The sequence below is a fragment of the Megachile rotundata genome, chromosome 5 (assembly GCF_050947335.1).
Source record: "Megachile rotundata isolate GNS110a chromosome 5, iyMegRotu1, whole genome shotgun sequence".
In the NCBI taxonomy this organism is placed as follows: Eukaryota; Metazoa; Arthropoda; class Insecta; order Hymenoptera; family Megachilidae; genus Megachile; species Megachile rotundata.
The window spans coordinates 16,864,852-16,882,905 of record NC_134987.1 but is presented as its reverse complement, the minus strand read 5'-3'; the positions used below and the strand labels follow the sequence as shown (position 1 = coordinate 16,882,905).

The window sequence follows — 18,054 nt, the reverse complement described above, 5'->3', positions numbered from 1 at the left end:
TGCGAAAGTTTGTAAATTTGGAACTTTTAAATATCCCTGAGCGTTGTTGGCCTTCTAAAATTCCGAGCCATTTTTCTTTTCCTCCGCTTAGCGTCTTCCGGCTTCTCCCTCGAAATTGGGACCCACATTTAGAGAAGTGACAGAGATTAACATCTCCGGAGATTGAAGCCTTAAATCACCCCAACATTCTTTCTCTCCGAAAAGCAGAGATTCCGAAAAAGCTGCATAAAAACGCTGAAGAAAAATAGCGTCCATTGAACCGTGGATAAATGAACTGATAAAGGAAACTTGATAGAGTCTAATATCGATAATAATATCCAGTCGTAACCTCGTTACACGTTCGTCGAACAAGATACTGGCACAATAGAAATTTTGCGAACAGCGAATTCGTGCGCAGCAGTATATTATGTTACGATGCTTACAAGGATACGCCTGGAGCTGTAGCGAGTTTCGTATCACGACGCGTACTTCCTTTATAATTAAATCCGTGCATCGGATTTCGATGGCTCCGAATCGATCCGACCCGCGGACATTTTATGTCTGTTTGTCGTACGACCAGGTAAACACCGTTGTAACTCACAAACAGCTGATACGAGTGTGCAACGTTCGTCGTTATTTCCTGGAGTTCACGACCGAGCAACGAACTTCTTTCATTAAAGCGATGGGTCCCGGTAAAAATACACGTATCCATTAACGTACGTGTCTTGATGCAATTTTATTAATTTTTGTTGGCGATGGAAGATAATATTCAGAGTGAAAATTATTTTTCAACCCTTTCTATGATGGCTAATTATAATCAACATGTGGAACGGGTAATTAACTTTCTAGAATAGGACGAGAAACTGTATGAACATACTTCATTTTTTTCCTTTTGGATATTCAGGCATTTTCGAGTTTTCGAATTTTTGATAAAAAAAACTATATCTAGAGGCACGAGAGGGAAATTTTTGAAATAGGCAAAGAGGTACAGCATTGAACAGGAAAACATTGGAGCTTTTATTTGGAAAAAACAAAAGAACTGTAATAATTGAGAATAGAATTCGGTTGAAATGATGAGAAACGGCACAACTTGAACAAAAAGCTGGCTGTACAGGTTAGGGTGAACGGATACGGTTGATCCCAGAAATAATCGCGAAATCACGCGACCATCGTAAATTCAGCTTTTGTTTCAATTCTGAATGGACGTGTTCGGTAGTATCTTTGGAAAGCGATGAACGACGCGATTGTTTGTTTCTGTAGATACGCAACCGAACGTGTCGATGATTTGCATCACGAAAATTAGTTCATCGAGACGCACGCGAAATTTATGACTCCCATTATATGGCTTTGTGCGAGTACGATAGAATATCGCTGTTGCCGTCGGGCGTTTTCCATTTTCCTTCAATTTCATTATTTCGCGCTGCTTTTAATTACAAATTTCTGAATTCGTTAATTAACCGAGCTTCCCGGCGCGTCTGTATTATATTAGCCGAGCATTATTATTAATACGATCCGAGAAGTTGGAACTTTGGAAAAATTATTTTTCATTTGCATGCCATTGTTACGTGCGTGGTTATTATGAATTTAACCACCGAGGGGAAACAACGTGTGGTGGATGTAGACAAACGAACTAAACTTCTGTTATCTACGTTAATAACTGCTATTTAAATGGTTGTTCAACACAGGTTCTGCGATAACAGCTTACACAAAAATCTAGATATTTAAAATGTGTACCAATTAGAAAGGAATTCACTCGTTAATGCTCAACTGAATTAATTTAACTATTTAAAATACTGTATACACTTTATCATATTTTATCTATAAATCTTTGCTTCCATAATTAGCTTCGTAAAAGCTTTCTTGCATCTGCATTGTAGAGGAGTTTCGTGAATTCTATTACAGTTTCTTTATCTAACCAGAATGATTGATCGGTACAATAAGGAGGCACTAACAACAATAATTTCGAAACAGTTGCTTTAAAGGAATGAACGTGAAGAAGTAGACGAGATAAAACACCGTGAAACCGGGAGAAGCTGTATACCAGTAGAGTAATATAAACGAGAGGATTATCGACCAAGTCCTTCCGTTTCTTCTTTCCCGAGCGTTAAACGCACACTTTTTCTATCCTTCTCCTTCTCGTTACCCTCCTAGCCCGAAGCTTATCTGGCTAAGCTTTTCGCAAACTTTTCCAAAGATTCTCTTTCGTATCGCGAATGTCCCGTGGTCGTGTTACTTAGTTTTTTCACGTTGCTCTTTTCCTCGCGAGATTGCCAATCTAAAATACTGAAAATTTCTTTCGTTCTTCCTCTTACAAACTCACGGATTACGCGATACACGCTGCAATAACAAAAACAACTATCAGAATTATCAACGAAGCTCTGGAATTGTTTCGAAGTCTGATGTTTTCGAGGCTGAATATGAATATCACCCTACTCATGCTTTGTTAAAATCATTCTTTCTTTCTTAAGATCATAGAGTGACTTCTAAAGTAAAATTATAAGTTATATAATTTATAAGGTCGTTAAGGGTGCAAGATTGTTTATGATCACATAAATAGACTTCTAAAATAAAATCATAGATTATGTAATTTTTAAGGTTGTTAAGGGTGCAAGATTCTTTATGTTCACATAAATAGGGTGACTTCTAAAATAAAATCATAAATTATGTAATTTATAAGGTTGTTAAGGATGCAAGATTCTTTATGTTCATAAATAGAGTGACTTCTAAAATAAAATCATAAATTATGTAATTTTTAAGGTTGTTAAGGGTGCAGGATTCTTTATGTTCACATAAATAGGGTGACTTCTAAAATAAATTCATAAATTATGTAATTTTTAAGGTTGTTAAGAGTGCAAGGTTCTTTATGTTCACATAAATAGGGTGACTTCTAAAATAAAATCATAAATTATGTAATTTTTAAGGTTGTTAAGGATGCAAGATTCTTTATGTTCATAAATAGAGTGACTTCTAAAATAAAATCATAAATTATATAATGTATAAGGTTGTAAAGGGTGCTAGATTCTTTATGTTCATAAATAGGGTGACTTCTAAAATAAACTCATAAATTATGTAATTTTTAAGGTTGTTAAGAGTGCAAGGTTCTTTATGTTCACATAAATAGGGTGACTTCTAAAACAAATCATAAATTATATCATTTTTAAGGTTGTTAAGGGTGCAAGATTCTTTATGTTCACATAAATAGACTTCTAAAATAAAATAATAAATTATGTAATTTATAAGGTTGTTAAGAGTGCAAGATTCTTTATGATCACATAAATAGACTTCTAAAATAAAATCATAAATTATGTAATTTTTAAGACTGTTAACAGCGCAAGATTCTTTATGTTCACATAAATGTTAGCCTATCGATAAGATTTAATTACGAACATCGTAAAATTGTATAACAACCAGTCGAAGAGCTCCATTTCCTAATTTGTAATTATAGAAAGAAGGTTTCTAACTTCCCGCGGAACCGCAGAACCCAATTTCGCTCAAAATCTAATTTCCGCGGAGTTAACTGATCGTTTAAAAGATCCGCGAGTGTGAAACGCTTGGAAAAAACGTACATGGAATTTTCTGACGTGAAAAACAGGAGGTTGAATTCCTCGGGACGTTTAGAATTACTCAATTCGCGAGAATTACTGACCGACGTGAACGAACCGTTAACGCGGCAGTAGCTAGTTTTAAACGGTGTAAATTGAGACGGAGACGTTGAAGAAAATTCTCACGATCTTTTCTCCCTCTGTTTACGTGCTCGTAGCGTACACATTGTTCGTTGAACGCGCGAAGAAAGCGACACTTGCTGCCGCTGTTAGTCTAAATCTTGAGAAAATGGTACTTGATCCTTGCTACGCTCGTTCGCACGAGCACATAGCGAGCGCAACGACGGATGGATATGGATCCACTGTTTATCCGCTTGATCGAAAAGAGTTTCCTTGCTGCACGATCATGTGTGTACGTACGAGAATTGAAAATGCCGATACATCTTTCCAAACGGGAGACATCGAACCTGAGCAAATAGTAATCCAAGAGTTTAAACTGTTGGAAACTTGTGCGACTCGTGGTATCTCCGCCATTTTGAACTTTATATGTTCCATATTTTCTATCGATTTTCAACGGGACATGGATGCATTTGATGGAATAAATTCTGCTGATTACCGCACAATAATGATTAAGTCGAAAGGAGATTAATATTAGCGAGGCAGTAGGTTTGTGAATCCGCAGTATAACCACGAGCAGTGCAAATTGTTACATTAATGAGGTAAAGAAGATTAAGGGGAAGGATCCTTCGATCCTCTCCATTTTGTCTACAGTAGTCGTAAAAGGATTAATTTTCGCCCACCATGCTGTGGACGTTTAGCGTTCGTCGGATTTACGACGAAGCTCGACTCCATAAATTCTGTACACGCCCGGAAAGGAGGCAGAACAACAAGAAAGAGAGAAGACACGGCTTCTCTTTCTTTCTTGCCCGTTCGCTTCTTCCCCGACGTTCGTGTTTTCATTTTCCCGGATTATCGAGAATTGATCGGATGAGGAAGTTATGAAGGGTGCAGGTGTTCGAGATTAGGAGGCTTTTCTCTCTCTCTCTGTGCTACGATACTCGACCGAGAAGTTTTCGTCTGGAACGGTACCGAAAACGCCTGCAACAACTTCCAGCGTGCTGGCGAGTTGAAAATTCGACGCGTTGTTGAAGTTCCAGTTAATTATTATCGCGGTACGCCTCCTAATATTTCCCACGATTATTTTTGTGGCTTTTTATTTCGCTCTCGCGCAACGACTAAATTAAAATCTCGGTTCGAGAAATTCTTATTCGATGGCGCGTTCGTTGGACCATTAACGGCCGAAGATTACCGTTAATCACTTTCATTATCTCGCTTCGATGAAGTTACTTGCTCGCATTAACGCAGGGAGAATTATTATGTCGACAATACTCGATCATTGAAGTTTTGCCATTCACGAAGTCCTTTTCCGCTACGAAAATTACCTCTTCAGAAAAATAGAACCTTGCGAAAATTAAAATTTATAACAATAAATACACCTTCAAACATTCGGAGAAGGGTATACACGTCTGTCGCAGAATAGGCACTAGACATGTGGAGTGCACATACGCGAAGTGGAACTTGACCGAAGAGCGTATACACCGATCGAAGAATGGACGTATACAAGTATGTTCATCATAGAGCTCGATGATTTAAACAGAGTTTTGTTGTAACAGGATAAACATTGCAGCACACAGGTTATTTTTCGTTCAAACAATTCTAAAGCATGTGTATCATCGAGGGCCATCATTTACCTGTTGCATATTAATTACTAAATTGTATTCCACCCTCATAATATTTCGTAGTTCGTTTCATGGAAAACCGTGAGAAGGCAAAAAACGGTATCACAGAGTTTGTCGAATATCACGTAAAAATACTAGAGAAAACTTATTATTCAATTTGGCGGGTCTCGAGGGAGCGGATGTTACCGAGGAAATCTAGAAGGGGTATGTAAATTCTGTTTGTTTCCGCGGGAGCGTCGCGGAAAGAGTGCATTACATTTCATTTACTACCGTTTAAATTACCCCGCGAGAAATATCCCGGGGCACGTTTTCGAATCTCGTTTCCGGACGGTCGTGCCACGACGATGGAAGCAATTTTGGCACACCTAAAGGGGAAAACAGGAATTCTCGCTTTTGACGGCTGAAAGACTCGATCCTCAGGCAAATTCGAAACTCCCGTTTCTTCTTCGAGCTTTCAACTTTAGGATTTCGCTTGACTTCGACGAAACAAGACGTGTCAATGAGCTTACCGAAAATCCTTCATGCAAATCGTGCAATTTGTGCTGAATGCACTCTTATTCTGTCGACAAGAATGGTAACGTAACAAACACATATTTGCGTCTACATTGATTTTCTTTGGGAAACTAATGATGCAGTGCTTCGTTAAAAAGGCTGGTTTATTTTTCTGCCTAAACAACTTCATTTTGGTGTTTCAATTTTTTGTCATTTTTTTAAACTTGTACCAATTATAAGAGATGGTATGTGAACACCTGGTAAAGCCTTAAATAACAAACATATTATATTTGTGTTTACATTGATTCTCTTTATTAAATTAATAATACAGTGCTTCGTTAAAAAGGCTGGTTTATTTTTTTGTCTAAACAACTTCATTTTGATGTTTCAATTTTTTATCATTTTTTTAAACTTGTACCAATTATAAGAGATGGTATGTAAACACCTATTATAATCTCAAATAAAATTCTGCAAATCTGAATAATTCGTATGTTCAAAATATTCGCGCTCTTACCGCGGCATTTTCTTTTCGCACTCAAGCCAAATCGCCTGATCTATAATTCGCCCGAAGTGTTGGAATTGTGGTTCAGTAATGCGAGGAGAATAAAGAGCACGTGCGAATATGAAAACGTGAGAGGGCAGTTGGCATAGCGGTAGAAAGAAAGAGGGTACAACGCGGTGGCATAACGGCGCAAAACGAAGCATTCCCGAGTTCCTTTTTATCGTAATTTTTTTCGAAAACTCTAACGTGCCCGTGTGGCAACCGGTGTTCCCTGAAACTTCTGGGAATTACATGGAAGCGTTGTCGTAACCGGTTGTCGACTCTCAAATGGTTATTGCCCGGAGAGAAGGGAACTGAAACACTCTAGCGGAGTTTAATTGTCCAAACTGATCGTCAAAATGGAATTTTCAAAACATGCTCCGGTGAATTTTCAAATCTCACGACATAGATATTACTTTTGTTCTTTGTTCGACAATAGCGTTTCGGTTGCATTGTACGAGGGACTTTCAGCTGCAATCTCAGCAATAATTGTGTTATAATAAAACTAGAGTACCAACTCAAATATTCATTTTGAGTTTCAAAAACTTGAATTATTATCTGAATAAGATGGACACTGTGGTATTCATTCTTTGCATAAAATTAGCATTTAGAAAGATGATATTTTGGATTTACTGGCAGATAATAAATTCACGTGTAATAACATAATCTGGAGATGATCCCTTCGAATTAAAGTTTGGAGCCAAAGTAAATGTGTGTTAAAACCTATGGTCTTCGTTTGTCCAAATTGTTGTTCATTTTGAGTACATAGAACATGTTGGTATTTTCTTCAAATAATCTGACCGTGTACCATTTCCAACGTGCAACGTTAGCGTAAATCCAGAACCCGGAATTCCTTTTTAATGATTTCCAGCGGGAATCAGCTCGTTTCAACGGTGATAAGCGAAAGGATATCGTGCGAAGTCAGGTCAGACGTCAAAGAGTTGATGATGTGCAAACATTTGATGGGGCGAATTTAGTATTACTCGTGTGAATCCGTAACCTGCATGCTTTGCATATTAAATCCCGCAAATTAGGTGGTTCCACGGCCAATCTCTCGGCACCAGTGCATCGCTAATCATCTGCGAAAATGTTCGTATCGTAAAATATAACGAGGTTTCAACCGACGAACAATGGATTAACGTAAGAATCTCTTTCGCGTAGGGGTTGGAAGCAGCGTTGGAATGACAAGAGCAATTTCTTGAAACAACGTAATTCGTTGCAACCCAAACAAACTAGGATAGCGTTGTTTGAGATGCATAAGTAGGTGGCGAGGTACGACAAGGATTAAACTCTCACCGCGTTGTTAAACCTGCAGTATCCCTGTTTGTTTGGGTTATAACGAATCGTATTGCCCCAAGAGATTGGACGTCTCTGGACAGATGTTAATCGTAGTGCTGACGATGATTAGATTTTTAGGGACTGACATTTGTGGAGAGTTTGGGGCAATTGCTTGATACAGCAATTCAATAGAGTATGTTAAATGAAAGTGGAGTATCGAATACACGTGTTTCCACACGAGAGGAGCAAGGTACTCGATAAGCTTATCGAGAAAACGTCGATCAACAAATGTTTTATTCAACATTCGCTGTACGTTTCTGGCGGTGAAACGCGGCGTATAATGGTGCAAACGAGCGGTAACGAACTCGTGCCCAGTTGACGGGTAATGAAAAAACAAAGGAGGGCAGCGGAAAAAACAGCGTGAAAAAGAAACTGGTAGAAGTGACGGAAAGAAATAGCCGGAATCTCTGAAAGTTGTCACGACTGATCCCTTCCGCTTTATACGGCTGAGAACGAGGTCAAGAAAATGCAGCGGAAAATTCGCCTCCGCCTATGTAGATGCGGGAGATTTTCCTCTGGAAGGAGTAGAAACTGGGCCGGCAGCCTCGTTATCGAATGCTCACGTTCTATTTTCTTTTTTCGCTGTCGGTGGCACGACAGACACGGGACGTAGGAAAAGAGCTCGGATGCCACGGCAGGAGACCTTCGACCCGAAAAATATTCTCGGCTCTCCTTTGAGCAAGCCGGCGCGCCGGAGAAACTCGAAGAGCGATGCGATGGAACGAAAGGACGAGGAATAGCGGGATGGTGAATGGAGGAACAGAGTGGAAGTCTAACAAGACGTTGCGATTCGAGATAAGATGAGCGGTTTGCTTATGCCGTGCTTCTCGTCGAGACCCTCGCCTAACCCACCAGCTTCATCACACGCTTGATAAACGAGGCGGTGTTGCGTCGACTTGCAGGAAATCTAGCCGCCCTTCTACCAGCCGACCTAGCTGTGCCTCCAGGAGAACCGGGATAAATTGTACTCGTGGCCGATGGTCAGTGTAATCGACCAATAGCGGCCACGGTGATAACGATACTACTTTATTATGCGTAATCGATTGTACAGTCGGCAAAATTCACTATCCTATCTCTACATAAGTCTTTCACTTTAATTCCTGAGCCAGTTTGAGAGCAAAACTGAGTTGCTCTCGAGAGTATTACAAGTGGACCGTAGGTGAATGATATTCGAACTTCAGTTTCGTACAACTATAACAAAAATGCAGCATCAGATAAAAGAAGTCAGGCAATTCGTTCTCGCACGGAACGCGTGTTCGTTCATCCTAATTTCAGCTTCCTTCAGCTTCTCCATAGAACACACGATTGCATGCGGTTTCGCGTCAAGACGCGCACTCGAACGAGCGAATGATGGATCGAAGAGGGCTGTGTACCTAACCAACAGCAGCTAACCCTCCGCAATGGCCATTCTATCGTTATCGCCGTTGAAGATAACGATACAGCCTTAACCCGACTTCCTTGGTCTACGTCAGCCGAGATAGAGCATGTTCGCGTTGTATTCGCCTCCCATCGTTCGCCCACGCGTGTCTCTTCGCTCTTTCTTCGTTCTTTCGTCCCCCGTCCGTTTCGTGACGTTGAAAACCTGGAACACGAACGGGTAGACGCGGATAGTCGAATACGCCATTGTTATGGCCACGGGAATGCTCTTCTTTCGTCTCGAGTGAAAATCCATATCGTCGTAGTTCTTCGTACGTGGAAATTTCACCCTCTGGCAGCTTTTTCCGTCGCTTCGCGTCTTATCGCTAGACTTCGTGGCCGAAGTAGATTCTCGCAACCCCTTCGAAAAAAGCCTACTTTACTATCGCTACCCTTCCGATCGGGAATCAACCCTAGCCAAGAACGCGTATCTCGCTGATCATTCTTTGCTCGATACTGGCTGTAAAGTGGCAAGGATTGTTGCCTCCTACAAGAAAAATGGGTGCAGGAAAGAACCCACCCACGGTGACTTTTTATTGGTAGTCTCTGATGCATAAACTTTTATCATTTAAAAATTTAGATATTTAAGGATGATGATGAGCTTGTGACATTATTTCTGTTTTACAATGTAAAACCATTTGATGCTATTTCTTGTTGCATACACATTGTATAATATAATTGTTGAAACGTTCGATGCTAATTTATGTTATCTTTTCAGTTGTAGGTGGATGTAGAAGAAATCCGAAACGAAGACGGCCTCGCATGTCAATTTGCTACAAGGAAATGGTAAGTAGACACATTCCACAATATAAATAATTTTATTTTAATACTCGAATACTTTTCAACTCGAACCTCGTGTGAAGAGATACGAAAAAGAGATTCGTAACATTTGTTTAACGAGGCGGTTACTAAAACACATGATCGAGTGAAATGTACAAGCTAATGCGACAAAAATGCACCATCGATGCGATTTAATTTAACAAAGCGTAAAGTCTCTGGGCCGAGATTCGTTTCATCCGTTTCCATCGCGATGCCCTCATTACGAAATAATTGCACGAAATCACGTGGAACAGCGTTGTGCCGGATTATGCGTTAACAACGATAAAAACACAGACTTCGATAAATTTTCGCAATTCACGCGGGAGGAATTCAAGCATCGAGCTCAGTTCCAACCAACCGGTTACACAATGAAAAATCGTTGCCGATTTCGCTTCGGCTCGCTGTAATTTTAACCGTTTAATCGAACCAGGCACGAGCATTGCATTGCTTCTATAAATAGAATTCTGTCGCCTATCCGTTAGAAATTTTGCCTTATAATCATTTCTGGGATCCACATTCCGTACTTTTGAAATTAGTGAACCACCCTCTGGGCAAAAATCCTAGTTACACCGAGACTTACGAGTATCGAATAATCTTGATGTAACGAAGTTGCCTTAATATTACCATGAACTACGAGTGAACGTCCACGGGCACCAAGCCATTTTTCTTGACTAGGAAAAACCAATAATGGCCCGCAAACCCATCGACCCCGACCGTTTTAATGAAACTATTATGGCGTTTCACCGCACGACGGTTAACCCGCGATAAAATAGTTGGTTGTGACATGTTATTGTCGGGTCAGACTGGCGGTTGAATTTCGTCGCTTCCAATAATCGTCTCATTAATTTGTCTCTCGTGACAAATTCGTCTCCACGACACTAATCGGCGCGTGCTTCGTGTTAACTCGTTTTTTCTGCGTTAATTTTTACCCCTTGTTAACTCCACGATTACGATTTTATTTCAATTTTGTTACGGTTTATCTTCGGTCACTTTTATTCGTATTCCAAATTCCTGCAGTTTTCAGACTTCCTTCCATTTTTGTTGGGGAAACTTGGCATGCTCGATAACGTGCAAGGCAAAGAATGCAACACGTGACAGCACAATGCGTGGAAATACGAGGCGTGGTAGTAAAACGCGTGACGATTCAAAAGCGTGACTAATATACGTGTACGTAGTCATATATTCTATCGGCTATTTGCAGTGAACCGCTTTGAAACTGCGAATAGAGGAACTCGTTGAAATTATTAACTCATCGATAGTTCTAAACGCGAGCGATTCAACGACTCGAATATTCAACGATATTTCCAAACGTCAAACGCACAATTTCACGTGCAATTTGATCGTGAAAGGGATTCCGCGCAGACATAACACTACCTAGTAAGGTTTCATCGAAGGCAATGGTTCGCGATTAATTGTCATTCATTGTTATTAGGGATCAATTATACGCGATGAAGCGTCGACCGTTATTGGCCCGATTCTCTGGAAGGGTTTCATTGCTCGAATGGCAAATACGGACGCTTCTATGCCGCCGATTGTTCGATCACTAAATACCATCGTAATAATATCGCATACTATATTAAACGCGTATCAGGTATTTTCGCGTGTACGTTGACGCGGGCATTCCATGTCGGACGAATGTATGCGGAGCTATGCCGCGTATCGCGCATGTCGTATCAAATTCGCGAAACACCACATCTAAGGCTCGCAAACAGAGAATTCGTGGGAAATGTGTATATTCGCAGACTATCCCGGAGAAAATTCCTGGCAACGAAATCGTCTCATAACGTGCTGCGCCATCCAGGACGCGTGTATACGACCGATCTTGAGCATACGTTTGATATGACCGAATTAATGCAAATAACTGGAATTCTTTTCGCGGAATATCCGATGCTGCATCGTCGACGTAGGAATAAACTTGCAAATCAGACATGGATAAACGACGCAAAGCTTTTTCACAAAAATTTCATTCGAATTTAGGAAATGGTGACAGATTCGAACGGTTAGTCTGGATTGGTAAAATCGACAGAAATGTGAAAAATTCCGTACTTTGACAAATTATAGGAAAATTATTATGTGCTGGCGCAGTTTCGTACGAAGTATGCTAATAATATAAAAGCGTTGAAAATTCAGTGGCCCAGTTCGATATTTTCATAGACTTCTTTTATACATTTATTACGCTCGAGGTGTACAAAATTGAAATCGAAGTTTTCCATTCAAAGCGTTTCAACGAACACATCGAAGAGCCGTATAAGCGTTTCGATAAAGGGAATCCCTCGGTCACGATACAGATACTGTTTACCTGACCGTGATTGCCAAACTGTGGATCACGGCAATAAAAGCGTCCCATTGTCGCGCGAGCCAACAACACCGTTTTTATTCGTAATGGAGAGGTTACCAACGCGGTAAGGGAACCTGAAATTTTTACAACTCCACACGGTCGAAGCAGCGTGTTTTTTTTTTTGACGTCGAATAAAAATTCCACGCGTCAGATCTCGCGCGTGTTTCCCCCCGTAATTGTAAAATGTACCGCGAATATATTCACGTGAAAAACCGGGTCGAACGAGAAACACCGGTATAGAAGGGAAATATTTTTAATTAATTTTCAACGGTGAAAAGGAGCGAACGCGATGCTCGCATTTTCTTTGAGAGCACGCGATGTTCATTGCTAAACCACCTCAAAGCTGTGCATTTTGATGCCGTGGAAATTAAGTGGGCTACGGTCAGACACGTATCTGTACCGCGAATGCTGGAACCGAATCAGATTTTTTCGACAGCGGAATAAAAATTGCAAATATTAAGTCGGTGCTGAAGTAAGATTTTAGAGTGTGCATCGATCAATGATGCAATAGAATTACATTTTTAAATACTTTCACGAATAAATGAATGAAGTACAAAATTATATACTAACCAGGTAATCCTACTTGGAATATAAAAGTTCTGCTATAAAACCTAGGACTACATGATCTACATATTCATTTACAGTCACACCATTGAAACTTTATAGAAAGCACTCTCGTTTTCTACACAGAGTATAAATGTCTGCCTGCCAAGGGTTAAGTAGCCTTTTTTTTTACAGTCGGCGTAATTCAGATTTATCTTAAACCTGCAAAATGTGCCATGACTAATGGACACGAGTGTGTGTCCAATATCGTACATGATTAATTTTATCCAACCAAAAATCTCGTTTCTTTCTCTCTTCACAACGATTCGTTTACCGTGGCCAGGGATACTGATAAGTGTTCTACGAGATCGTTTACGTGCGGTCGGATCTAATGATGTGTCATTAACATATTATATAGGCGGTCCGGCATGTCGACGTGGCCGTACTCGAGGTTTACGAGCCAGTCACAAGGCGGCTCGTGGCACATATTCTGAAACAGTTACTGAAAATTTGCATGTCCGTGCACGACGGTCTAGTGTGAACCGGACGTAAGAGAATTATTATTCAAATCCAACCTATTTTCTCGACACGAACAGCCGGGGCCAAATTGGACGCGAAGCGGTCAGTGATTCTTGGAAAGGGGTGCACGTTTTAGGAACGATCATTCTTGTTGTCTTGACGTTTCCCTTGGATGATGTTTCATCCTTAAGTATTATAGGATTCCATTTGATCCTTGCAAAATTGAATTTTTACACGTTTCCTCCGGATAACATAATTTATTCAAAACCACCCTTATCGAATACCTTTCCTTTTTAGTTTCTTAAAATATTTTTAAGATCAAAGGAATATTTCTTATGGCCAGGTAAATTTGACTGACTCATTTGATACCTATCTGTTTATGAATTATTAATTTCGGTAGCTAGAATTACTAGCCACAATATAGAATTTCGTAGCGAATATAATTTTGCTAATGAGCTACACGAGAAATGGCTGAATGTTTATTAAAAAGAAATATGATATTCAAGGTATGTTGCAGATAGTATAATCGGTTGTGCAAATACAATATCGCGTTACGTAGCTCATGTAAAAATATAAAAATCTGTTAAATTTCTGCGTTACAGTATCTTGTTTCAATTATACTTTTTAAATTTAAAACAATTACTTTTCGCTATTTCTGTGTAACACTGTTAACCAATAAATCGTTATTTCAGTATAAATGCAGCCAACCCAAAATCATAAACGTCGATTCTTTATGTTGTTTTTTACAATCTTTAAAAATACTCAAGTTTTTTATCGTATTTCGTACAGGTTTATTTTTGGTTTTATTATGTTTTGACTATTCGGCTTATTCGATAAAGGTATACTTAACGGTTGGGTAATCAACAGCGGTCGCTATTAAATGAAGCTTTCTGAACTTCCAAAGCATTAATTTGTTCGTAATATTGCAGCTTCAGAGTTTACGAGGTTTTTGTTTAGTTTTGGACGTTGATGACGATATTACATTTGCGACGTTAGAGGTTGCGCGTGTTTGCATGCCGTCAGAAAAGTTTTATGTGCTTGAGTTTCGTGTTTCAAGCTCCATACGTAACTCTTTAGCAACATTTTAGGAAACATAATTTGCCTTATAGCATATAATATCGGAGCCATAACCATTTAATTACCGATATCAAAATTTAGAAGTTTCTACTCCTATCGTTTGAGGCTTTAGTATTTTCAGAACCGACATAAAAGCACACCACAAGGAAGAAACTATCGAAATGTCAGTTTACAAACCCAAACTTCATATAGCAAATACAAACGATCGAAAATTCAGTGTCCTACTTCCGGGACATACCGTTTAAACTTCATACCCCAAAATTCCAGCTCGCAACGTTCCGAAACTTGCAAATATTTTCCCATCTGAAAAACTGTTTCTCGCAGTCAAAGCATGCCACGGCAACAAGTTTAGCCGACAAATTTTTTATGATAGCTTGTTACGGAATTAAGGCGAACGATGATTAAAAATCCGAGCGAATTAACCGCGATATTGACACCCGCGCTGCGATTGACACTCTATCCGTAACCTGCAAGTACTCTTCCGATAATGACTTTTCGGACTATCGTTTTACACTGACGCGGTACATGCGCACACACACGTATCGACACACGAAACTGTGTTGGCTGACGACTTCAAAGGAAAGTCTCTCGTAACTAAATCGTTCGTGTGTTCGTGCTTACAGCGAATTCGACTGGGTCACACGTACACGGCTGCTCAAAAGTACTTTTGATCATGCGTTCGATGGAATACATACTCGTTTCTACTAATTAAAGGAATACAGTTGCAACTCCGGCCATTAGCATGCTACGAAGAACAGGTTGACAGAGGGATTTTCATGTTCTTCATTTTACAACTTCAAAAATACAATTTCATAATCTTTGGTATTCAGAGGCAATCATAGTACCTAACGCAGCCCTGTATTTTTATTTTCTTTTACGAGCAATCGAATACTTTTAATTAATGCTGCATAGGAATAAAGACATATACCTCGCAATTTTTTCTCTATTTTTATTACCATTCGCTAAAAGTAAGTAATTACCGTGATGGCTTTGGCGCAATACCATGCGGTTCTTTTCTCCTCCCGCAATTTTATGGATACCGGTAATAAAAACTCGCACGATATCGGTCGCGTTTCCTGTCGGCAAGCGATAGCTGCATCATGAACACAAGCGTCGCGCATGAGAAGGAAGGAAATCCGTTGATACGTGAAAGCGTAGATGGATAAACCACGCTGGGGACACAAATACCCTGAAATCCGTGTGTAAATCACGATCCATTAGGGGTTGCCTATCGATAGCGGTGTTCGGGAAATTTCAGCGACCATGCTTCGGGAAATTAAAGATCTGCTCGTTTTCCACGAATTCCTGGGTAATTAATCCTTAATCCGATTTTGTACTTTTTCGGGAGAGCTCTGTATCAATTGTGTTAGTTCCCTCTCACAGCTGAATAATCTCTTCTATTCTTGTTAATAACTTAATAAATGCAACTCTCTTTCCGCGACGTTATTTAATTATCTTCACTCAAGCTTCAAATATAATCTCAAATAAAAATTATTGAAACGTTTGTCAGATTAAATTTAATTACACAAAACTTGTTAAGTTATTTAGGTTACTAATTCAAGGTGAGTTAGGTTAAAGCTCAGTTAGCTTCAAGTTCGGTTATTAGCTTGAACGATTATATTACGTCAGGTTAGTCGAAGGTTACATGTTACTATGCACATGTTTGTTCATTTTTAAACTCCACATTACACCGTAGTTTACAAGGTGCTTAAAAGCTCCTTCGAATAAAATCAAGTTTCACATACGATGTCAACGAGATTACACACGGAAGCTTAAATATATCGTCATAGGAGCATGTATAGTATCGTTACTTTGCAAGAGAAAACCATAAAACCGTCGCACCGTAAACACGTGCGAATTTCATCTAGGTAACGACTCGGTAACGAGCTTAACTCCACATACGTTTGAAACGTGTCGCCGAGATTTATCGAATATTTCACAATAGGAATCCAGGATTTCGTGGGTACCTTTTCACGCGTTCGTTCAAGTCGATTCGTCGTCGTTTGACTGCTCGCGAACGGAGCGGAAAAGATCTCGAACGTCGAACGTTTCCGATGTATCCTGCGACGAGGATTACCTTGTAAACCGGATGCGTATACTTCACGAACGAGTCGACGACGGAAATCGATTGCTGTACCGAATTGTCGACGTCTGACGTATTCAGGAAAAGTGGAATTCAAATTAACAAATGATGTCACGGTCGGTTTTATTGCATTTTATGTAAAATGAAATAAGCTATTGCAATGGGATTAAAATATACTGTCGAGGATAACATTTTGAATAATATTTTTTCATGCATAAACTTAATTCAAGAAATATTCATATGAGCTATGATTAAATTTACATTACGATTCATATGTTCTATTACCGTGTAATATTGTAATCATTGATTTTTAGTTGTTTGAAGAATATTGCTGGTTATAAGCCAGATAGTGTAACATTGTTCGTTTCACGTATTTTACGTTTTATTATCGCGAATTCTGATCGGTTATTTACAATAGAGGCGACTATTTCCGAACGTCGAGAGGTGGAAAATTTTTGAAACCTTATCGCATCGAGTCGCCTCATCGAGCTTTCGCTTTATCGAGTATACGGCTGAATAGTCGCATAATTCTTGTTGTCTCGACGCGTATTACTTGTATATGCGCGATTGAGCTCCATCACGCGATCAAGTCTTGTTGCCCCGAAAAACTGGGTCAATTTACGGTTGCAAATTGCGTTTCGCCGTTGTCAGATAAATTTGATCGAAGATTCTTGAATGAAATCTCGAGACTCTCACAATTCTTACAAAAACTTCTAAATCGGTAAAAGTATCTTTTATATCCTACAAAAATAGACGAGGAAGTGGACCAATTCTATTTAAATTCCTGGTAGAAAATAGTCCACATTCGGCACACGGAACACGGTTCCGATTATTGTTATTTGCTTTGACCCCGTATTGATGATGCTTTGCGTCCGATTGGACTGGTTGTTTAATAATTCATGGTTGGATCGTCTCTCCATATCGAGCTACCGTATCCAATTCACGGAGAGGCTCGTTCTTACTGCTTCGATACCGCAAACGCACTATCCTAATCGATATTTAATGCAATTTGCATGTATGGTCATTCAGTTCGGCCCGCTGCCTCGTCGTTCCCGCAATCATTCCGTGATTTCCACGATACAATAACAATTGAGGTCGTGCAACTGCTACGCGATACGAACGCTACGAAATTTGTTAGCGTATCGTATGTGACGAATTTCGCTTGTTTTTGGACACGAGCCAACTTTGGATTTTTCGCCACAATTAACCGTCATATTCGGTTATCGTTGTCAAACACAATGCACCACTTGCGTCGAACGAAACGTATAAATAAATACATAAATCTATTCGCGCACGCCGGGAACATATCGAAACGGAGGTTTGATCGAGTGGTTATTCCCCCGTTCAGCCCGATCCTTGACCTTCCTACCGTAAAATCCAGATTTATAGGATACTATTAATTTCCACGGTGAATCCGGTCTGGCAGCCGCGTTCGCATGTTTCATGCTACGTTGAGTAATCAATTGGTCCGAGTATGATTACCTCGTAAAGTTGTAACACCTTATCGCGACGCCTCCTCCGTCTATACGTCTGAATACGTTTAACGCTCGACTTGTCTGCGGCTCTTAGATTAATAATTGAGCCGTACGGATTTAGATACACCGAATGCAGGAAATAGATCGACTAAC

General features: G+C 39.7%; 1 long non-coding RNA gene across 1 annotated transcript in view; it reads left to right on the top strand.

Moving 5' to 3' along the window:
* Positions 1-18,054, top strand: part of LOC143264520 (uncharacterized) — a 258,801-nt gene that overhangs the window by 153,643 nt on the left and 87,104 nt on the right. Inside the window, exon 5 of the long non-coding RNA XR_013038254.1 lies at positions 9,766-9,833. This is a non-coding gene — a long non-coding RNA (uncharacterized LOC143264520). The remainder of the gene's footprint in view (positions 1-9,765; positions 9,834-18,054) is intronic.